Source organism: Rattus norvegicus, chromosome 2, assembly GCF_021556685.1.
Source record: "Rattus norvegicus strain SHRSP/BbbUtx chromosome 2, alternate assembly SHRSP_T2T, whole genome shotgun sequence".
NCBI lineage: Eukaryota > Metazoa > Chordata > Mammalia > Rodentia > Muridae > Rattus > Rattus norvegicus.
The window spans coordinates 152,341,522-152,366,591 of record NC_141535.1 but is presented as its reverse complement, the minus strand read 5'-3'; the positions used below and the strand labels follow the sequence as shown (position 1 = coordinate 152,366,591).

Here is a 25,070-nt window from a genome sequence, read left to right as displayed (position 1 = left end):
CTTATAGTTTACAACAAAAATAGCTAACTTTCATTGAGGATCTGCAGACTGCCAAGAAAAATGGTAACTAATTCACACCAAGCAGCCTATCACAAAACAGAAAATGATAATTTGAAATTCTAAACCTTTAAACATAGAATGTTCCAGAGGCCTTTATTACTTTTATATACACTGCTTGACTCTACCCATATGGGGATCAAAGTTTTGTTGTGGACACCACATCCTGACTTCAGTCTGAGAGCGGTGTGAGTCAGCGTTGCAAGTCAACTAAAACAAGACAAATCTTTGAAGTGACTCATAAAGAAAATCTCTTTCATACTTATTCAAAGCAATATGATAAACCAGATGTAACATCCAGATAGAACTTTGCCTACCTGCAGAACATGAGGCTTTTAAAAGCTATGGGACCCAAAAGCTATAGTGAATCCCCCTTCCTGATGCTGGAATCTTTGAGTAATTGAGATTAGAACATCCCGGGGGCAGGGAACATGAGTAATAATCTATAAGTGTGCCTGTATTTCAGTTTTAATAAATTATGCCTTCCATCCCCCAAACAGAAGGCCACTTTGCAAGGTCTTACCAATATTCCATGTAAATTTCAATGAACCAGATTTGCTAAAGTCTCAAGGATCTCCTCACCTCTTGTGACTTTTTGAGACTTAGACATTTTGGTGTCCACTTAAAAAGCGCAATTGAGTTGTCAGGTAATGGCGCAGTTCAGGTGTTTGTGGCAGTTGACATATTGCTACAGGAAATGTGCTGATTCTTTTTCTCTACCCTTTTTATTCTTTTTAATGAAAATAGTTTTTTCTCATACAGTATATCCCGATTATAGTTTCCCCTCCCTCTATTCCTCCTAGTTTCCCCCCACTTTACCTCCCCTCTGGATCTACTCCCTTTCTGTCTTTTATTACAAAAGAACTGGCTTCCAAGAGATAACAACCAAACATGACAAAATGAAATATAATAAAATGAAGCAAAACCTTTTATGTTGAAGTTAAATATAGCAACCCATCAGGAATCCTAAGAGCAGAAACGAGAGTCAGAGGTCCACTCAATCTCACAGTCAGAAACTCCATAAAATACTAATGATCAAACCAATGGCTACAATATACACTAGAGGACCTGGTGCAGACCCACGTGGGCCCTGTGCTTGTGGCTTCGGTCTCTGTGAGTTCATATGCATCTTGCTTAGTTGAGTCAGAGAGCCTTGCTCTCCTGGTATCCTCCATCCTCTCTTGCTCTTACAGTCTTTCCACCTCTTCTTCCACAGGATTCTGTGATTTCAGAAGGGAGTTGCTGACTCCTAAAGAGTAAATTGAGTTATAAACATATGTCATGATAGTTATCAGCAAAAATTCATTTATCATGGATTTTTAAAAAACATTATAGATGCTGCAAGTTTAAAAATACAAATGTAAAAGTGCCAGCTATATTATAATTACCTTTCATTCAGAAGAAAACAGAATAGAACTTCGGTTTCTTATACTCTAGAAAGAACATGAAATCCCATAAGCCATGGAAAATCACAGGGGTAGGCGCGTTTGAAATTTGAATCAAGTAAAAGCAGTGCGCACATACAGGCATACACACAAATCTCTGTCTCCCCAAACAGTACATTTAAATTCTAGTTTCCAAGGCTCAGTTATTTCCACAACTTTCTAACATTTGAAAACATAATGATATTTAAACTTACCTCAGATTTAGGTTGGAGAGACTCAGGAGCAATGACATGACAGAAAAAGGAAAAGCAGTAAGAAGTGGCCTTTTGTAGTGATTTAACCCAACTGGGCGCCCACTTTGTTTTTGTCTAACAGACACGTGCCCTTGAAGAAATAACTTATGAAGGAATGAATGTGGCTAGACAGAGCTTCTGCTGCTGCTTCTCCTCCTTCTCCTCCTTTTCCTACTTCTCCTCTTCCTCTTCCTCATCCAGGCTCACGTGTGTGACACACACATGTCAGTATTATGACAAACTTACAGGAAATATACAAATGCATCTTTTCAGCCAGAGGAGTGGAGTTTATTTTCTCAGAAATGGGCAGCCACAGCACAACAGAGCAAACATTCTAGAAAATTCTAACTGATGTCTAAGGTATGGAATTTGTAAGGTCCAGTGAATGGCTGTGCTCTAACAACAATTTCAGTTGATATCAGCATGCCAACCATTGTGACACCTTTGTACTAAAGCCTGCCATTTTTCCAGCAGTGCAGATGTTCAGGTAGAGAGATAAGCAGTCTCAGCTTTTGTGGCATATACATAAGAGAAGGAGAGACAGCTTCTACTTCATGCATTGAACAAACTTCCTTGTGTGGTAACAGGGCCCTGAGTAGTAACACAGGATAAACACACATTAAAGTATCTACCCTTCAGCTTTTGAAAACTGAATCTCCCGTCTTTCCTTTCATTCTTCTGTGTTACCATCTTGTGTCATCAGTTTGAAGACGTACATGTGATGTCTTAGAAGCACAGATGAACTTCCGTGACAAAACACAATGTGCCCATCAACATTTTTCCTTCATCATTCCTTTTTAAGGGAGGATAGATTATTCATATATCTCTTTAAAAACTATTTACATGAGAGTCTCATGGATTTCCAAACGGGCTGATAGGGAAAGGCTAAGTAGCTGGCTTGATGCCTTTTAATTAAATGAAGCCGAGGCCCTTCTGTAGAGTGAAGTAGCAGAATGAAGTTAGGGAGACCACAGGGCTGGTGTGTGCATCGCAAGCTTAGGTGAGTGAACTTGATTTCTAGCAATAAACATTCTATCAAATTCAATTTCCTTCCACAAACTTATGGTGAGTAAATGCAATTTCCCATTCCAAGCAAGCATGTCTCTGAGATTAAGGTGATAGTCTGTAGGAGATAACCATAAAAGTTTAAAGCCATTATTTCTCCAACAAAATTATTACAAACCAGGAAGGAAATAATTTCATGAACAAAATACAGAATAGACATAAACATTGGGGAAAGACTGTCAACTCTGACCTTGCATTTATATTTTTTGTTAGTTTCTTAAGTAAGCGTATTATATGATTTTTCACTATCTAACTTAAAAACTTTCTGGCTAACTCAGTTCTTTGAATTTGCTACACCGTATCCAGCTTCTCAGTTTTTCTTTAAACTACCAAAGACAGTGATGTCCAAACCTGGGTCATCAATTCAGCTAAGGCTAAATCATGCAAAGTCTTACTTTCTTTTCTAAGTTCCCTGTGCTAGATTGATGCCTCTGGGACAAGCAAAGGTGCCTAAAAGAGTAGCCTATGAGGATTCTATTGTTAGTCCAAAACTCCAACCCCCCAAAGGAGCTAAATCATATAACTTGTGCATAAATCATTTAACACATTTGCAAAAACACTTGGCTGTGTTGGCACAAGGTTTACTTCTTGGAGATTAGGAAAGAGTCCCAATGACACAGAAAGGGAGTGAGATGCTGGAGATGTTGGCAGTGGGGCTCGAAACGGCAAGCCCATGGCGATTTGAGGACCTGGTAATAGGAGAAATCTGTCTATTCTGGACAGAGCCCAGGGAATGGCCAGGTCTCAGGGTAGAAAGGGTTGCCTCTTACAGCAACAAATTTGCTAGAGAAAGCACACAGCTTACCCTTGTGGAGGGCAGGAAGGAAACATCAGACTCATCCTCTCCTTCTGGGGGAGATGCATGGACATGAGTGGAAACCACAGAGGCCTTGCAGTGAACTGTGGAGTATGAAATGACAGGAAGGACCATAAAGGAAAGGCCTTTCCATAGATGCCAGCAGGAACGATGGTAATTCAGATCAGATGACAGCCTTCCTCCCTGCCCCTATACCTTGCTATGATTTAAATTTCCAATAACTCACTGCAGCCCTTGGGAAAGAGATGGGAAATACTCTTTATTGACTAGTACTAAGATTTAGTCACCTAACAAAATGGGAAATAGAAATTAAATTATAGCAAAGTAAAGTCCATTTCCAGCACACCTAAATTTATGGACAATACTCCCATCTGCTACATTTTTATAGAGAGTTTGGTGTTTTTACTTACTTGGGTTTAATTGGGGTGGTTCTGAGGCAAAAGTGTGATTTGGTAAACAGGTTGTCTTTTATTCAGATGGTTTTACCTGTTAGCTATTCAAACCTTGAGAATACCAAGAAGAGGAGGTGGCTTTTCAAAAATTAGAACCCATTGCTTCAAGCGGCCATTTGGAAGTTATTAGTTTGAATCTTGGATTGGAAAACACTCCTCCAAAATATGCTAATAAGGTTTGACAAAATTAGGATCGTAAGGATTAAAGTAGAAAAATCTATGGTATCAAATTTAATCTTGCTCTCAGAGCTGTTATAAATATTTAGAAGGTTGAATATAATCAGGGGTTTTTCAACACTAGCTGTATGTTAAATCACCCAGAGTATTTTATGAATAGATATATGCCAGACCTACTGAATCAGAATGTCTCCTGCTTGGGTCTCGATTTTAATGGAGCTGTTTCTGAAAAGTAATTTTTTTTTGAAATGTCACAAGGCTCTAGAGGTGTTAACATTAATGGCTGTTTGAGAAACCTCTTCCAATACAACAGGCTACACTCAGGACAACTACGGAAATAGTCGTCCTACACTTATCCAAATGTATTTATTATGCACCAAAGATTTAATAGCCCCATGAGGAGTTACTGTCTTTCATGCAAGATCAAATGCTCATCTCTGCTTTTAATTCCTCAATGTGAATGCTCAGCGAACAAAAACTTGGATTTTTGTTGTAGGTTTTGAACAGCTAAGGGGCAGAACTCCCCACTGCTGAGTTGGTCTGGGACTTTCTTCAGAAGCCCAAACTGAAGCATGCTTTTTTATGAACTCTGCTATTCACACCATCCACTCTGTCCTCTCCTTGGGAGTAAATTATTTCAGGAAGCCTAGACTGACTCTCAGGGAGGGAGGGGTGAATTTTACTGAGGCAGGAATGGTTTCTTACTGCTCCCAACAAATACCAGTCCAGACTCTGTCCAGCAACTTTGTCCTCCTAGTTCTTACAGACATCATCAGTCCCACAAAGGACAGATGTTAATGTGTCAATGTGTACAGTCTCTCTCTGTCTCTGTCTCTCTCTGTCCCTCTTTGTCTCTCTTTGTCTCTCTCTGTCTCTCTTTGTCTCTCTCTCTCTCTCTCTCTCTCTCTCTCTCTCTCTCTCTCCATCCTTTCTCTTTTTCTTCCCACTGTTTCAGTTACCTGGCCAAAAGTAAGCAATTCGAACGTTTTAGATGATTTTACTACACCCTTTCGTTATAGCTGTTCTATTTTGCTGTATATCTCCTGCTGTGCCTTGTCAACTTTCTTGTATGCAAGTATGCTGGTTAGCTTTGATTGTCAATGTGACACATCCTGGGAAGTCTCAATGAGGAACTATCTATATTGGGTTGGCCTGTGGGTATGTCTGTGGGCAATTGATTGATTGATTGATTGATTGATTGATTGATTGTCTCAGTTATGTTAATTGATATAGGATGAGCCATCGAAGTGTGAGTGGCACCACTGCTTAGGCAGGGATTCCTGACCTGTGCAAGTGTGGAAGGAGAAAACCAAGCATTAAGCAAACAAGCAAACAAGCATACATGTGCTCAGTTCCCTCTGCTCTTGATTGTGGGTATGCTGTAACTAGCGTTCGCTTGAAGTTCCCACTTTGACTTCCCCACAATGCATGGACTATAACCTGGGGTTATAAGCAGAATAAACCTTTCCCCTTAAGTCTTTTTTGTCAGGGTATTTTATCAGAGCAACAGAAAGGACACAGGAAAGCACATGGGCAAAATAAAAGCATAGCATAGACAAGACTTGGTGCTCTGAAGGTGTCCCCATGGACAACGAAGACCTACCACAGAAATAACCTTTTCCATAGAAGACTGTGTCCCTAGAATGCTCCTTTGGTCCAAGTCATCTCCACAGCCCACAGCAAACCTGACCAATTTCTTCTAGTCCCACTTCAGTCCATGTTCACTCTGAAGTACATTTTATGTTATGTTGGAATATTGATATACTACTCAGTGCAGCAAATCCCACATCAAAGGTTCCTTCCTCCTTCGAGGAGTCCATATTGGTTTGTTAAAGATGCTATAGCCAAGAACTGGGTGGCTTACATAGAAATCTACCTTTTCATATTACTGAAGCCAAGTCCAAGATCAGGGAAGCTGCTTTCTAGGACTTTAAGGGACTGTCTGTTTCAGGTCCCTCTCTTGGAAGCTTAGATAGTCATTTTTTTTCCTGTGTCCCCATATGATCTTCCTTCTTCCTTCTTCTTCCTTCTTCCTTCTGAGACTACATTTGATTATTTTTTAAAGAGACTAGTCATATAAGATAAGGTCTTATCTGAGACTACATTTGATTATCTTGTTTAAAGAGACTAGTCATATAGGATAAGGTCTTACCCCAATGACCCTGCCTCCAAATTTAGTCACATTTTGAGGCACTTACTCATCTCCCAACAGCTTGGTAGAGACAACGTCCACTTCAGCCAGAAGCAATGTCTCCTGTCTTTCAATCTTCATCTCCTCACCCCCAGTGCCCTCCCTTCTTTCCTCCCACCCCACGCCACCCCCACCCTGACCCCAGCAGTGTCTCACGTAGCCAAGGATGACCTTAAACTCTTGATCTTTCTACTGAGGAAGCATGCACCACTAAGTCCAGCTTGTGTTGGACTAGATACAGAACCCAGGGATTTAAATATGCTAAGCAAGCACTCTGCGACTGAATTACATCTCTATTCCCAACCCTAACCCACTTAGACAAATTTACTTTATATGTAGCCTGCCAGTGAAATATAAGTATAAAATAAAATAACTATATTTTTGCAAATGCAAATATGTAGCTCCTACATCTTATATGAAAGGAAAATGGCCATTTTGAAAAGGCCTGACAAAGGGTAACTCCAGAAAATACCACTGAATCACGCATGAGCGAGCCAGCTGTAAAAGTCAGCAGAAAACAATACCTACAGTGTGGAGGCTCTGCTCTCAAGTTACTCTCCCAATTTCTTCAGCTCTTGTTCTGCTCTAATGAAACCATAACTTTGAAAGAACTCCAGATGCAAGTTATACATGATGCGTGGTAAGTGTGATTTAAGAAAGACAACCCCAGTATCAGGCTTTGAGTCAAAGAAGAGTTCTGCATCTTTACATCAGATGTCTCCTGAATGAACATGCAACCTTGTTAAAGTACATATAGAATACATGTAACTAGGATTTAATCAGTAACTTTATTTAATGTTTCTTACTAATGAGCCCTCTACCAGTTCCCTGATACAGATGAACAGAGCTCCCACCCCAACCCAGAACAAACCATTGCACCAATAAAAACTGTACCCACCAAAGTTTGATTTCCTTAAGGAAGGCTGGAGAATTGCTGACAGATCTCTGGACAGCAACCTGATGTACAATAGTGTCTACTTTCCAGGTAGCTGGATGTGGCCTGCCAGTAAATAAGACAAGGACTTTGAGGCCAGCCTCTGCTACATAGACATAGAAACTGTCTCAAAAGAAAGCAGTTGGGCCTGGTAAGTACAGGTTTGTAAACCTAGCAACTCAGAAGGCTAAGGTGAAAAGATTACAAACTCAAGGCTCACATAAGAAATCAAAAGAGACTGAGGATACAACTTAGGGATAGAACGCTTGCATCAAGCCTAGCTTCACTTTCAAGAGCACCAAACCATCAACCAATAGTAAACAAAATACTTAGGGTACCTTCTTCTAAGTAAAAGCTTTTACAGTGACATGCTTATCTGGACAGAGGCTGACATTTCCATCTCTCCTGTCCTGTCCCTGGCTGAGAGCAAGTCTGTAGCAGCCCTTCCTCCTGGCTGTGCCCAGCTTCACAGGTGGGAACCTGTCACAGAGCTTTACCCACAAAGCTAGCAAGAGGCCTGCCCTTCTGCATCAGGCACACCTACTTTGAAAACACTTTGCAATTTTCTTTTCAGAACCAGTACAGCACACAATTGACCACTATGTTTTGCACAGCCCCCTTCGGAAATTAAACATTTTACAATTTCCTACAATTTCCTACCAAACAATCCAGGAATTCCTAACCTACTTAACCCTGTCGCTTTAAACCAGTGTCACACAGAAGATACCTGAGCAGTTTTTATTTTGCACATTAGAAAGGGAACTGCTGTTAACTACTGAGCACAGTTAGAAACAGAGACAGTACTCGCACAGATTTTCAGATAACCCTGGGAGAGAAAGCTCTTTATTTTGTTACCACAGCACGCGGTTGGGGTAGGATGTCACAGATGAATGTGCTGCAGAGAGACAGACACAAATGCATCCCCCTGCCCACAGCGCAACCACTCAGCTGAAGACACAATGACAGTTTAGGGATCTTGAAATGACACAGCTTAGGGGTCTTGATTGGTTCATTCTCTCTCCCAGTTAAAGAATTAAAAGGCAAGAGAACGCTGGAGCACACCAGGTAGCAGCAATAAATCTTGAGCACCGCAGACAGAATCAACAGTTAAAGGAAGGCATTTATGGGGGGTGGGGAAACACACACATGTAGCAGAGACGCAGAGAAAAAAAAGACCCTCTGAAAGGTAGAGCGAGAACTCAGAGAGCTAAAAATTCAGTCTCTTCTGCAGGACTGAGCTTTTAAAATCCACCTCTACTTTAGGGTTGGTCAGATTAAAGAGAGATAAGATGGGGGTTGGGGATTTAGCTCAGTGGTAGAGCGCTTGCCTAGGAAGCGCAAAGCCCTGGGTTGGTCCCCAGCTCCGGAAAAAAGAACCAAAAAAAAAAAAAAAAGAGAGAGAGAGAGAGATAAGATGGCTGATTGGCCCAGAACCGTTGTGTGGCACCTCCCAAGCTGGCCTGTGGAGTCCATCCATCAGTAAGGGCCCTGCTGTTGGAAAACAAAAGCTGCTAGGCTTCGGACTCAAGTCAGGGTAGAGGAAGAAGTGGCCATCTGGAGATTCCCCAGCTTTCTCTCCTAGCCATGGTCCCTCTCCTTAACTGCTTACCAAGGGGTTTATTTCTCTTCTTAGTCTTCTCACTAAGGCCATACTGAAGCTGCAGTGGCCCGTAAGAGTCCCCTTGATTAGTCAGCAATGGCTGTCCTTCCAGTGTTGCCCACGATGCACCATGAACTATAGATGTTACTTGGTGTGCTAATTTTGAGGGGGGAAAAGTCAACAGGACTATTAGCTCTGACACCATTTACAGAACTGCATTGCAAATCATCAGCCATTTCCCGTGCTATTAAACCCGAGATGCAGGAAATTAATCCACTTCCCACCGTTCTCCCACCTTGTTACTTATCTATGAGTTCATTTCCCTCAGCCTTCCCCAGGTGCTTTTTCTATTTCGTTTTCTCTCTTCTGACCTTTGCCTTTCTCACCTCGTACCCTGGTTTCTCTGCTTTTAAATCCCAAACTCAAAAGGACTAAACAACAGTCAACCCCCTTGTCCCCCAAGTTTAGTACAGAAAATAAAGAACCCTAACGCCACAAAGGCTGTTAAAGTCCCCATTCTGATAAACCGCCAGGGGCTCAAAGGGTCAGAGGCAGCTGTTAAGCATCTTGGGCTGTGGGGTGGGAGCTGTGTCCTGGTTGCTGCTGACCCAGAGACGTAGGCAAGTAAATCCTGCTTCATGTATGAAAGAAAGTTGTCATCTGGCACAAGCTTTAGTAGCATTGTTTGTCACCAGTATCCTGGGATGGCATTTGCACCTCGATCCTGACGTTTTGTGGAGGAAATGTAGGACTTGCGAAGGAGGACACATCATTTAATAAGATTCTGCCTCCACTGAGGGCTGCCCCACGGAAGGGGCATCTTCCTGAGCCTCACTCATCCTCATTGTTTTGAGATGTAGCTCAGACTGTCCCTCACAATATACCCCAGACATTTGCCAAGCTCCTGTCTCAGCTGTGCAAACCCTGGGATTCCAAACATGTACCACTACAACCGGAACACCGGGAGAGTGTGAGGAAGGAGAGGGAGGGTCTCACTTGTATCAGCTCACTGGGCTACTTACTGATGGATTCATTCTCATTTGGGGAAAGGGACATTTTCTCAACTTAAATGAGAATTTCATGTCTAAATACTCACGGTGTTTTTTCTTCCCTCTTTCCCCCACTTTGTTTCACATTGGGCCAAATCATTTCCTCCCTCAGCCCCAAATTTCACATTAAAGGATATTTGGTTTGGCCCAAGAATTCCTAGAATTCTTACAATTACAGCTGGTATTTATCTTCCAAATATAAAAGGAATGAAATAGTACACAGAGCTTCTCGATTGTATTTAAACACTCGCAAAGGGTGCTGCTTTCCTGGCTTTTAATTATCTAAAATAAGGAGTAGAATTTGCTGCTGAGAGTTCCGGTCCACCGGTACTAACCTCTGCTGTGAGTCACGTGACACCGAAAGACTCTATGGCAATAGTACCTCGAATTAGTTTGGGCCAAAACGACTCTGAGCTGCGGCAAACCAGTTAGACCAAGCTAACCCAGCTCAGCTTAGTCCTTGGAGGGTCTGGAATTGGGCACCCATCGCCTAGCAGAGCCACAAATGGCAGGTGTAACTGGACCATAACTGGGTCTCCAGAGATCGCACTGGGCTCAGGTAGGTTCCTGAGAGTAAAGGGTACAGAGGCACCAGACACACATAGCTGACCTGAAGGTGACAGAGGGAGGAGAGACATTCTTATTCTCCACCACTGAATCAGGAAATAAAGCAGAGAGCGGGGGAAAACGAGTCCAAATTAATCTCATTTGTTCTCAATTGAAAATAATTTTAAAAGGGCGTTTCTGAGAGCAGAAACTGCCACCTCGAGTGCTGGAAGTGAGGCTGGCTGGGGTCTGTGACTGGTCTGACAAAGGCTGACTCTTACCCAGATGTCCAATAAAAACACTTAGCAAGTATCATTTCCATAAGGTTTTGTCTACTTGAAACACAAGCCAATTGTTTGGGTCCAATTTATGAAGCGAGGTCTTACAAAGGTTATGGGGTAAGGAGGTCTGATGACAACTAAATTGCCTTAAATGGAGCTCAAAATACCACCTTAAACATTCTCCTCTCCCAAGAAATGCTTACTCATAAATCAAGTGACTCAAAACATATTAAAGATGACAAACAGAGTGAGCACTTACATCTCATTTTTTCCCTTTAATTCACAGATGCGTCCAAGATCTCTGAAGGGTATCATTCTGCGTGCACGCACAAGATGAAGGGTACCAAGAACGTAAGAGTCTGGGGATATGAAAAAAAGATTAAAACTCAAATGACGGGCCAGACTTAATGCAAAAAAAATTATTCTGAAAATAGACATGCTCATTTTAAGACACTGAGATGAGGACTGTCTGCCCTCAACTCATCGGGGCAGTGAAGCTCACAGTAATTGGCCACATGGTTTTCATCTTCGAAGACCTCATGCATTCATTTTAATGCACCAGGTTCGCGGTAATATTTGTCCACAAGTAAGCTTTCCCCTCCTTCTTCCCACCATTCATTCTTTAATGGGGTTTTGATTTTAATGGGGGAGAAAAAGTTCCCAAACTCACTAATGTTTCCTGAGCTGCCATTAGGCCCTCTTTAGAAGCAGTTCTGAGGAATGTGCTAAACAAAACTTTATGTGCAAGAATCTTTAATATTCCATTACTTTTTTTTCGATAACAAGTTATTTTTATGTGCCCTTTCCGCTGAATGTAAGAACTAATTCGCAGCAATAAGAATTATTACGTGCCTAGCCCAGGATGCAAATTCGTCTTGATCTGGAATAGATTAGAATGGGGATCACAAAGAAAAGCCGAGGCCAGCAAATCATGACTCACCTTCTTAAAAGACAGTGACTCGAAGCTCCGAAAGTGTTGGTGTGGCAGCAAGGAAGGGCAAACTCTGGGAACGAGCTTTGTTTCTCCATCCGTGTTGATTACAAATACCTAGAGAATTCAACCAGTTCTCCAGGCACTGAGCCTGAGATCCATTTTTTTCCACTTTTTTTTCAGTCTACTTGGAAACATCTGTTTTTAATTGAATTTGGATTTGAAAACTAATTTTGGTGAGATTGGGTTCAAGCTCCAATCAAGTTGGAACTCGGAGATCATTGCTTATACACGTATCCCCAAATTTAGGAAGGCTTGGGGCCAAGGATACCACACTTCCTGAAGGCATGCAGGAGACACATGCACTTGGAAAAGAAAAGGAATGCTTGATTCTCTCAGGGAAACTTCTCTAAGGCCAGTGATTTGGGGTTTTGGGTTACAGCTTTCAGACTAAGGACTTGATTTGGGAAAGGTCATTTAAAGGACATGGTCCTCCCATGCATCCCATACATGGAGTATGAGATTAAACATCATATGCTCATGTCTGGATAAAAATAGTGCTTGGAGTTGTGTACTGGGGAGATCATAAATCTACCACACACAGTCTGCAAGACATAATGTGCTATTGCGTTCTCTGCTGGCCCTTCAGTGCCATGGAGACCTTCGTTAACACCCTATTCCCTTCTAGAAGGATGAAGAAACACGCTCTCTGCCTGGTACAGGTTCTGCACTATCTGCTCAGCAGAGAGTCAATCCCAACCGTGTCATTAACTCACTAGTACAAGCTTCTGTGCCCAAATAGTCTATTTTAGGCTTCATATATACACGTGATAGAATTCTTGCAATCATGTAGTGAGTTATATATGTGTATGTATATGTATAAAATCAGGGAACTCTCATGCATACATGTATGTGTACACACACACATACACACACACATACACACACACACACACACACACACACACACACACACACACCCCAGTGGAATTAGGTTTCTGCTAAACTTCAATAGGCTCTTTTGGTTTTCTTTAATAACTCTATTTAAAAAAGTAAAAGTAAAATCCTCACCAAAAAACTCCTGAGAAATTATTTGATGCTTTGCTGGATGATCCAGGAAATCACCCTTAGTCACCTCACTTTACAATTTCACTGACATCTGAAGCAGATTTTGTCAAGCCAGTTAACAATAAATACCCTATTGTGTTTTCACCCCAAGTACCAATGTGTAAATGAACACAGAACTATATCTGTTTTGATCTGACCATGCAATTACCTAAATTTAGTAAACAGATGTTGAAAACAAATGACACTTACGTTGATTTATTCCATCCAAAAGGTTCAGGTTTCAAAACTATTGCCAGCTTTCACTAATTGTATTAACTGATTGTCTCAAACACCTTTTTTTTTCTATAAATGATTAGCACAGAAGACTCATCATTTTAAGGAAAAGACAGAAATGCAGTTATCATTTATTGATTTGAAATGTTCTATGCTGAGATTTTCAAAGGTAACACTGATCTTTTTTCTCAATACCTCTTATAATGCAACTGGAATTTAATATCGAAAATGTGTCCATTTTAATGCTTGATCTTGGCTCACTGTTTTTATATGATAGAGCAGAGGAAACCAAAGAACAGGTTTTTATTTGAATTCTATCCCTTCCAAAAATGCTAATTACCTAGGAGGCTGGTGGAGGGGGGGGTCCTAAGAAATTCCTTTCAGGCACAACGACAAAATAACAGCATTAACTGTTCTTAGAAATGAAAAAAATTAAGTACATGTTGATTACTGATTGGCACTCAGCAAAGAATACGAAAGTTGAGAAACAGGACTCCCAAAGTTGTCATTGACCAAGGCAGAGTGCACCTAGCGGACAGTAGTGCAATGCTTAGAGCATAGTAAAGCCACAGTGCCACCAGAAATGGCAGGAGTGAGCCTACCTCCAGTACACCTTCTTTGGGACTGACTGGAGAGGAAAAGATGATATTCATCTTTTCCTTGTTTTTACTACACAGTACATAACTGGTCTAGACATCAAATGCTCCATATTTCCCCAGCACTTTTATTGTCCTGGTCCTGGACCTGAACCTCAAGACTTGTACCTCAAGAATCTAGATAATTCCCCAATTCCAGTAAATTATATTTCTCTTTCTAGTCCTCATCCCTCTCCTCCTTTTGTTTTGAGACAGTGTTTCCCTCAGCCAAGGCTGACCTTAAACTCTCTGTATAGTCGTTGATGATCTTGAATTTCTGACCCTCCTGCCTCTGCCTCCAGAGCACTAGGATTGGAGACATCCTTCACTACACCTGTGTTTGCAGAGCTGAGAATCAAATCCAGGGCTTCATACATACTGAGCAAGCTACTAAGGTATGTCCTATTCTAAGTTATATGTTAATATGTAAACTATACATTCTTGTAGAAAAGACTGGGATATGCAGAAAACATGAAAAATAAAATAGCATCACCCATCATGTCAATATTTAGCTTATTTCTGGTTTTCTTTATTGTATTTTCCTTATTTTTTGTGGTGTGTGTGCACCTGGGTGTCTGTGTGTATGTCTCTCTGTGTGTCCATGGTGTGTGTGTGTGTGTGTGTGTGTGTGTGTGTGTGTGTGTGTGTGTGTGTGATGTGTATTCATGTGCTATGCTGTGGAAAGCAGGTGGAAGCCAGAGGACAATTTCTGAAGTAGGTTCTCTCCTTCCACCTTTGCCTTTGGGGGATTCAGGTCCCCAGGCTGGGGCAGAAATTACTTTTATCAACTGGGTCACCATACTGCTCCCATTTCTGTCTCCCTGTTGTATGAGGCAGGCCTTCTTTCTTTGAGACAGAGTTTTACCCTGTGCCCCAGGCTACCTTCAACTCAAGTTTATGATCCATCTGCCTCAGCCTCCAAAGTGTTGGGATTACAGGTGTGTGCTGCTAGACCCACTCTCATTATACCTAAATAAAATCAAGTCATCTCCTTTTCTACATGATTGCAAGAATTCTCATATAATAGATTCTCTTTTTTAAAAAAAAATCTCGATTTAGTACGACTGTGTGTGTACATGTATAATGTTGGGAAGCACATGAGCCTCGATATCCGTGTGGGGATCAGAGGAAAACTTTGTGAAGTCAGCTTTCTCCCCTAGTCTGAGGACTGAACTCAGTCCAACAAGCTTGCACTCTGGGGCAGCAAGTATTTCTCCCTGCTGAGCCATCTTGCTGGCATTCCTTATCAATTGTCTGTGAACCATTTTAAATTGCTTTAGAATGTCCCATTTATTAAACATTTAGATTGTCACCAATCTGACAGACACCATCGTGTCAAGTTTTTCAGTATATACATCTTTAAAGAGTTTTTCAAGTATTTCTATAGAATAAGTAAATATTTCAGTGGACTAGCCCACACTTCTCAGACATTTGATGCAACTATCAAGATGTCTCAGAAGGAGACACAGCCAGAATACAGCAAACACATAGGCGAATGCCAGCAGCAAACCACTGAACTGAGAATAGGACCCCCGTTGAAGGAATCAGAGAAAGAACTGGAAGAGCTTGAAGGGGCTCGAGACCCCATATGTACAACAATGCCAAGCAACCAGAGCTTCCAGGGACTAAGCCACTACCTAAAGACTATACATGGACTGACCCTGGACTCTGACCTCATAGGTAGCAATGAATATCCTAGTAAGAGCACCAGTGGAAGGGGAAGCCCTTGGTCCTGCCAAGACTGAACCCCCAGTGAACTAGATTGTTGGGGGGGAGGGCGGCAATGGGGGGAGGTTTGGGAGGGGAACACCCATAAGGAAGGGGAGGGTGGAGGGGGATATTTGCCCGGAAACCGGGAAAGGGAATAACAGTCGAAATGTAAATAAGAAATACTCAAGTTAATAAAAAAAAAAAGATGTCTCAGAAGAACTTCTGGTATATTTAATAGAACTCACAGATCCATTCAACAGTACCTGAGTGTGCAAGTAAGCTCTGTTCTTATCAGCTATGACCCCTTTAAATTGCTTGTATTTGCTAAGTTAATAGAATTAAAACATTTCCTAGTTTTCGTTTATTAAATTGCTACTGAAGTTAAATTCTTCTGCACACGTGTCCTCTGTGTCTTCCCTTTGGATTATCTTGCTTTTGAGCCATCTTTGCTTGCTCCTTAGAATTATGGGAATACCCATTAACACTATCATTTACCATATCATATCCTGATGAGTTATTATGTTTTAGATAGTTATATTTACATAGTTTTGAAGATGGAATCTCATATATCCCAGAGTGCCTTGAGTGCACTGTGTACTAAAGGATAACTTTGAACTTCTAATCTTTCTGCCTTTACCATCCAAGTACTGGGATTATTAATGTGTGCACAGTTTATTTGGTGCTGGAGTTTCAACCTAGGACACTGTACATGCTAGGCAAGCACTATACTGTCCTTAGTCCTTTGGCTTTAAATTTTATATTATAATACGTTTATAGTTATTTATAGCTAATTCTACAAAGCTTTCTCTTTCTATACATTTCCTTTAATATCAAATGTACTAAGATTTAAATATTTAAATCCTTTCCAGGTAAGATTGAATATTTAAATATCACTTAACTACAAAATTAGATTGGGATTAGCAAATAGAAATCTATTACAAAGGCTCACTTTCAGGGCCACTTTTAGGAATGGGAACCCTATCATCTCCCTAAAGTTGACTTCCATGAGGTTTCCTTCAGAGCATTCAGTGCACTGTCCTATTCTTTTGGCTTATTGGCACTCCTTCACCTTGTGACCTACTTCATTCAAATTATTAACAAATATGAAAGACTATTGGAACCAAATGAATGCTCAAATTCAATGCAATTTAATGTTCACTAAGCACTGAGAAATTCAGTTAGAGGTTCAAATTGCCAGGATCTCTGGAAGACAAAAGAATAAATAAATAAAGACCACAGATAGTTGAGAACTTAGGAAGATAAAATATGTATATACATGTTGCGGCTTTCTAAGTTGTTATAATAAAATGCATTAGCTAAAAACTCCAAAGAAATAGTGAGTTCTTCACACGTGGAAACAACCACAATATTTGTATGAAATGCCTTCCATAATTTACTGTGACTTAATTATATTGGTGTTAATATGCAAACCTAGCAAAACTGATTTAGACTCCAGTTCCAGCTGATCTGAAATCTGCTGCCCAAGAGGAAAGAAGCTTAACACACAGTAACAAAATTATTGAATCAAGAATCAATTCAGCATGTGACATTCAGATCCCAAAAGCTCTCCTCAGACTCCAAGGCTTCTTCCAAAGGCTTGTACAAAGGAAAAGGAAACACTTCTGATTGATCAGAGCATACAGAGGAAATAATGTGCTTACATTTCTATGGAGTTAAGGGAATCAAGATCCAGAGCAAAATGGGCAAGATACGTAGTCACACACACAAAGCCTGACATTTCAATTATGACAAGAGTATCTTAAAAGCAAAAAGAACAATGGGCTCAGAGGCAACTGAAGCATTAATTAAGATCTAACAATTGTAAAGGCAACAAGGTACCTATTAGAATAAGATGGGGTCAAAGTATTTTTTCCGAATTCTTATTACTTTGGAGGCCAATGAAAATTAAAGATTTTTTTCCTAGAATGGGCAGCACTCCCTAATCAGGTAGAAAAACCACTCAGCCATATCTTTAGATATGCTGTCATTTTAATTGATAGCAATTCAGTTTTTTCAAAATAAATTCAATATGTTTTTTAAATTTAAATTCCATCTAGATTTCTGGTTTGTTCAAACCAAGCCCCTTTTCTGGCAGGCATACATAGTTCTCTTCTGCACAGAGGTTGACCAGCAGGATGAGCATCCTCAGTTGTGGTTGAGCCTCCTTGCCACCAGCCTCCATCCCATGCAGGATGAAAGCTCTCTTTGAATTTTCAAGGATAGGGATCTTCCTGAGCCCTGATCAATTCTAAAATACCAGATCACTCTACTGTGAAATCCCAACAGCTTTAGTAGATTTCTTAGTTGCATTCCCAAACATTAATCAAAATTCTTTCTTGACTTTTCTCTTGGGCGAGCACAGGGCAGGAGAGATCACTTCCTAATATATTCCCAATTCTTCCTTAAAATAAAATAATTCCTAGACTAACTTGAACATTTCTACAGTATCTCATTGTATAAGATTAACAATGGAAGAACTGCAAAGAATATCACTGATGTATCAAAAGAAGGCCTGTGTCCTTTCACCTTCTTCCTTCTATCGGAGTTCCATGTTGATGCCCCATCAGCAGCAGACTTAGCATTGCCACTGACAGCAGAACATACACTGGACCAGATCACATGAAAGTTCCTCAGCCTCCTCCCCGTTAGTGATTGAAAACAAGCAAGACCATGCTCAACAGTGACACAAGCTACTGAAATGCTAATCAATGCTCAGTGTAAGACCTTACTGCGCCCACATACCAACCACTGGGTATTGAATCTTCAGAATATTTGAGTTTCCAGAGTGGGCTCACTGTAAAAGGTATCCAGAGAAAAGGCTGTATTCTTTAGTTAGAATTCAGTGTCACTAATGCACCTGAGAACTTGATAGCCACAAGCAGCATCCGAGGGACCATAATGATTGGCTACACCAATTACAAGACAGAGAAGTGCTGCATTAATTGCCCAGTTCCACATTCCTGGGTTCAATGTATCCACAGCAGTGGGTACACCATGGGGTGTACACCAGAGAAATAGATTAGGAAACTGTAGAATAGAACCAGAGGAGATTAAAAGCAGTGTTAGTGCAGTAGAAGCCAATGGAAATTAAGGGCAGCAGTAAGAACTCTGAGAGAAGGAGAGAGGGGGGTCAGGAGTCCTGAGTTTGACAAAGATAAAAAGCAAAGCGGTCAGGAGATAGCAGCACAGAAACATGTAAGCCCAGGACTCTAAGTGTGGAAAGAGAAGTCTTTTTGAAGAACAATCTCCTCACTAGAGACCAGGTATGCAAGACTGAGAGAATTGTAGCCCTGCTCCAAGATACCTTAAAGGAATTGTGGCATCTCAGAGAACACATGTCCTACAACTACATTTAGATCATTGAAAGGTCCTCAGCAAAGGCAATCAAATGACACTTTCAAAACCTCTCTAACAGAGCTTCTTTAATAGAAGCCTGAGGTTGTCCAGAAATGATCATCGAATTTACACTCTTGTTTAAGGAGCTAGGAAACACTGGAATTTCGTCTGTTAGTAAAAGACTAAACCAAAAGTAATCTACCAACCTATGCTAAAGTCAGGCCTGAAGGTACTTGCCTATAACCTCAGCTACTTGGAGTACTGAGACAGCAGAATGTGCCTCAGCTGTGATTTCAAGGCTGGTGTACACAGTGTGTTAATATCTTGTCTGAAAATATAAAAGGGGAGAAAAATGGTAAAGTGTTTGCCTAACATTGAAACCCTAAGTTCAATCATCAATATCTCAGATAAAAATATCAATATAAATCTATACTTGGGTTTAAAACAATGCCCTTTATAAACTAGAGCACAATTTACCATGGGTTGCAGAAAATCCACTCAAGTGTGTGTGTGTGTGTGTGTGTGTGTGTGTGTGTGTGTGTGTGTGTGTGTGTGATGGGTGTTTTTCCTGTATATGTGTTCTGTGTGCTGCGTGCATGTCTGGTGCCCATGGAGGCAAGAAGAAGGTGTTAGAGCCTCTGGAACTGGAATTACAGACAGTTGCAAATCAACATCATCTGGGTGCTATTGAACCTCCTGCATCTTCTGGAAAACAGCTGATGCCCTTAACCACTGAGCCACCTTTTCAGCTCCCTGTGTTTAAGGTTTGCTTACGTTATATCTGTGTTGCAGTTAGTACAGGGAGTCAACAGTCACACACACGTCTGATTGCAAGACTCTAATAAGTCATCCCCACTTGTTTGACATCAAAACCAATGAATCCTTTACTTAAAATATTTTGCTACAAAGTTGGAACTCATGATTTCTTAAATATTACATGCACATGCTAAGACAATAGTTAATAAAAATCTGCCTTCAAATATACCTTATATTGAGGTGTCTTGCTTTGTCCCTCAGCACTCCAGGTTAGAGAGGCCATCCAACACACTTTTTTGTGAAACTTAATTTTTTTTGAATTTTGCATTGACCCTAAGTTTAACAGCATTTCAAATTCAGTCTACTTCGCCCACACAAGATATTGCAGCTAAGCAGAACTCTGTTCCAGAGACCTCGTAAATTGTATGAGCTGCCCAATTTAGGCCTGAGGGAGTAAATTGAACAGAACTGGACTGTCACACTGTTTTAGACCATTTGCTACAGACATTTAGGATTAGTTCTAGATTGATTGAACTAGTCATGGTGGTGGCTAAATATATATGTAACCTCTTACTGAATATTCCTATTAATTTAATTCTTCATGCCAGGATTTAATAGACTTATAGCAGGCAGGGTAAGGCTTGGGAAGACCTGAAGAAGAAGGTGACTTGATTCCTTTTAAGTATCAAGGGCATTGTGCCTTCACTTTGAGACTGTTTACTGAAGTGCTTGGGACTCAGTCGATAACAGATAGTTTCTGTTTTGTGAAACTCATGACTCATGTGACACGAGTAAATTGATCTGATATCTGGCATCATCTTATGAGCCATATGGCCCGGGTCCAATTTATTGATGTCTTGGCGTTTCATATGGAAAATAGATGTCACTGTGGAGATGAGTGAGAGCAGAGAACAAACAAACACTGTCTTGTACAGTGCCTGGTACACAACCAAGGCCACCTCCCTTGTTCCTCGCAGGGGTACCCAGCAGTACTTGGAGTTAATTCTGCTTGTTTGAGCAAATTATTCTCATCTTCATAACAGCTATAACAACCAGGAGGCCCCTGAAGTTAACCCACCAGGCAGTCCTGAAGGAGTAACGGAACCCTTTCTCACGGACGCAGAGCCAAAACACATTTCATTATTGTGCTGGTTCATTGGTATATAAATTAAGGTCTTTTCCAAACCAAGTAAGCAAAGCCAAAGGCAAAGCAAATGTGCGCAATTATCCAGCCAGTACTCACCACAGAGGCTCTGCTGTGTGTCAGCTCGACCGAGGACACTGGACCTGCCCCGTGGCTGTTCTGAAGACAGCTGAGTCACTGTACCACTGGCAGCGGACTGCTCGGGAGCCAAAGGTGGGTTTTATTTTGTCATGTTTTAGATGAGCCACAAGAGAAATGACTCTGTTTATTGCCTGTAGAAATCTCCAAGTATTTGAGTTTCTAGACGATCTTTTTTTTTTTCTTTTTAACCCAGAGGAGCCAATTTTTTTTTCTTCTAATTCATCATTTCTGTTCATTTTCCAAACATACAGAACTAGTGAATTACAAGGTTGTGACACAGAATCCAATGTGTCACATTAAAAAATTCACAAAAGAACTCAGCAGGATGATGAGAAGACTTGTTATCTTGCCAAAGTATACCTCCAACGCGTTGAAAACAACCTTAAAATATTCCGTTGCTTTTTAAATGAAAAAGTGTTCTGTTACAAATAGAAGCGTCAGGATGAACTCTCATTAGTCTTGCTTTTTTCTTCCAGTTCTGTAACCGGCAGTAAACCAGTTGTGACAACATGATGAAATCTGCGTTCATGTGGGAGATGTCGCCAAATGTTGGGAGTGGTGATGGGGATGGACACAAGCCTTAGTTCCTCTTCTGTTGTGTGTGGAACACTGACAGCAAGCAAGTTAGAAAGAAGAGAGTTTATTTTGGCCTGTGGTGTCAGAGGAATAGAGTCCACGATGATGGGACTGCCATGGCAGAAAACTCTGGAAGCAGGCTAATCACATCACATCTGTACACAGAAAGTGTGCAGGAGAGAGACCAGGAGGTGCAGTAAGCACACGAACCCTCAAAGCCCACCTCCAGTGACCAACTTTTTCTAGCAAGTCCCTATCTCCTAAGAGTTCTGTGACCTCCTCAACTAACACCCAACAGTAAGAAATCACATGCTCAAAGATGTGAGCCTGTGAGGAACACTTCTCTCTCAGACCACAGTAACACCGATGGATGTAAAATCCAAAGCCGCCATTGTTCAACGTTTATAACGTAGACATGAAAGGGACAAACTTCCTTACAGCAGAAAATATGTTCATAAGGTATTCCAAAAGCTTGTCAACATTTCACCTTAAGCTTTTTCCACTTGAAAAACACTGTAGAAGAATTTCTCTGCATCACCTACATTTCTGATACACTCATTCATACGGAGTATGTGTAGGTCCCTATAGCCCCAGGTTAGGCCTGGAAATCAGGAGTAAAAGGTCCCTCAGTGGCAGGATATTTGCCTCAGCCATCTCGAGGCAAGAAAATACTAAAAGTGGGCAATAATGAGAAATTAAAACTGTGGCTGTTGGGATGGCTCAGTGGGTAAAGACAGTGCCCAGAAGCTTGAGTTCCACCTCTAAGACCCACACCGTAGAAAGAGAGAACCAATTACTGAGGCTTGTCCTCTGACCTCCACACGTACACCATGGTAGCAAATGCACGCACACACACAAGTTTCAAAAATGTGATAAAAATTTTAACAAATTAAAATGGGACGTGGAGTTAAGAAAAGACAATCTGAAAACAATCAAGCCTCAACTCAACTCTCTACCTTTAGTTTTATTGTTTACATGGGAATTGTGTAAATGCTATAAGTATATGCTTATGTTTGCCTGGCCTTGTAGTGGAGGAAGATCGTAAGGGGGTCACAGATACTTTTGCTGTGCCGAGAATCTGCTTATACCACGATATTGCTTGCCATTTATAGGAAATCCAATTTTAACTCGATGTCCTGATTCTTTTACTTTCTCAAATTAACAACCCAGCAATGAATCCTGAACTAGTTACTTATACATTGCTGCGACCTACACACATGACAGAAACAACTCAAAAAGAGAGAGGTTTACTTTGGCTCCCTCTATCTAGACCTTCTAGTCCACCGTAGCAAGGAAGGCATAGATTTGCCCGTGGTGCCGGAGGGGTCAGCCGCAGCACTTCACGTGACCTGTGAAGAGAAAGCAGGGGTAACATTTCAAAGACTATTGCCTTACTTCTGTCAGCGAGGTTCCCCTTCTAAAGCCTTCACGGCATTCCCAAACAGTGTCACCAGGTAGGGAACAAGCATTTAGACCATGAGCCTGTAGGAATTACTCCAGATTTACCCTATGACAAAGCCCACTGCCAGCACAGAACACTGAACCCTTTAACTCCTCCGAAGATAAATCCTTACGATGGATGACACTACTTAAGAAGCAGCCCACAAATCTTGTCAAGTTTCCGTCAACGCAGCATAGTAGAAAATTCAGAGCGATGCTGCTTCATACCTTTCCAGTTTTGGGCCACATAAAAAGGGACAATTGATGAGCGCTTGCAGCACAGAACTTAATGAAGAAACTCAGTCGTGGTGGCTGGAATGAGAAAGCCCCCATGCACTCGTGTATTTGAATACTTAGTCCCCAGTTGGTGGAACTGTTTGGGAAGAACTAGGAGGTGTGGCCTTCTTTGGAGGAGGAGTATCCCTGAGGGTACGGTTTGAGGTTTCAGAAGACTTATGTTACCACACACACACACACACACACACACACACACACACACACCTCTCTTTTCCTCCCCCTCCTCATCCTCCTCCTCTCCCCCTCTCTCTCTTTCTCCTATTTACATACAGATCAAGATGTAAGCTCCCAGCTATTCCTGTTACCGTGCCTTCACTCTGACACCATGCACGGACTCTAACCCTCTGGTATCATAAACCTCTAACAAACCATTCTATATGCTTCCTTGGTCATGGGATTTTACCACAGCAATAGAAAAGTAACTAAGATACCGGCAGACACGAAACTGATAGTGTAGAGCAATAAAAGGTACCACTCAGTGTTTTTCAAGGCTCTAATCTTAGTTCACGGCAATACAAACTATCTAAGATCTAAAAGATCTTCAGTGACCATCCTAAAAAGTCAGCCTGTGGCTACACAGAGGGCCCAGCGGCGAAGAGCATTTGGTGCTCTGAAACGTTTCGTTCCCAGCCTCCGTGAGTGACTGTTCACAACCAGCTGTAACATCAAGGCCAAGGAGCCTGATGCCGTCTTCTGACATTTTCAGACACCTGAGCTCACATATGCATACATATAACACAGAGACACACATACACATAAATAAAATAAATATTTTAAAAATACATTGGTCTCTTTTCTTTGCCTTCTGTTTGATCATTTTTATGTTAATGTGTGCTATAGCTCATGCTTAATTTTTTCTTAGCTTCATAATGAGGGATGGTATTGTGTGATAATGAGACAAACTACACACACATATATACATATGAATATATATACTATGTACATATATTCAACTATATTTTTATCAACCACTAGATTATAAATTTAGATTGTTTTCTTCTAAATGTACTTCCATTCAAATTGCCCATATCCACTAATTCAAAAAGATAACTAAATATGAGACCCAATCTGACTTCCTAATGATGTATTTCTTATGTGGTTGTTGACAAAGAAGACGCGGCTCTAGTTTCCAACAGAGTTGAGTATATGTCTTATTGTCTAGGGATAATAAACCCTTACGTGGCCTCTTAGAATCTCAGTCATTTGTTTCATTGATCTTGGCCATTCCAACAGTTATAAGATGAAATCTCAAAGTAATTTTGGTTTGCATTTTCCTGACGACTAAGGATGCTGAACATTTCTCTTAAGTGCCTCTCGGCCATTTGAATTTCTTCTTTTGAGAATGTTCTTTTAGTTCTCCACCATGTTTCTTAACAGGGTTATTTATATTCTTGATATCTTGTTTTTTTGTCTACTTTATATATTTTGTGTATTAGGCTCTATCAGATGTATAGTTGGAAAAAATGTGCCCATTCTGTAGGCTGCCACTTTGTCCTAATGATTGATCTCTCTGTCATGCAATAGCTTTTCAGTTTCATGAGGTCCCGTGTATCAATTATTCAGCTTAGTACCTATACTGATAGTATTCTGTTCAGAAAGTCTTTTCCTCCGTCAGTGAGTTCAAGCTCTTCCACACTCTCTCTTCTATCAGTTTCAGTAAATTTGTTCTTTGAATCATTTGGAGTTGAGTTTCATGCCGGGTGATAACTATGGCTCCATTGGATTCTACATTCAGCCATCCAGTCGGACCAGCGCCATTTGTTGAAGACACTGTCTTTATTCTAGTGTGCAGTTCTGGGTTCCTTACCAAAAATTAGGTGGCTGAGGCTGTGTGGATTTGTATCTGGGTTTTCAATTCAATTACACTAATCAACCTGTGTTTCTTTACCAGCACTGGGCTGTTTCCATTACTATAG

The 25,070-nt window shown here is 41.0% G+C and overlaps 1 long non-coding RNA gene across 2 annotated transcripts; it reads right to left on the bottom strand.

Annotated features, from left to right (window-relative positions):
- Positions 1–771: 771 nt before the first annotated feature.
- LOC147996290 (uncharacterized) lies at positions 772–20,845 on the bottom strand. Of its 2 annotated transcripts, XR_015678056.1 has the most exons (5): positions 20,800–20,845; positions 11,788–11,895; positions 11,107–11,206; positions 1,446–1,490; positions 772–1,306 (listed from the first exon to the last, which is right to left on the bottom strand). It is a non-coding gene; the product is annotated as an uncharacterized LOC147996290 (long non-coding RNA). The 2 variants fall into 2 exon arrangements; XR_015678055.1 differs by lacking the exons at positions 1,446–1,490; positions 11,788–11,895 and adding an exon at positions 8,981–9,127.
- Between the last annotated feature and the right edge of the window lie 4,225 nt (positions 20,846–25,070).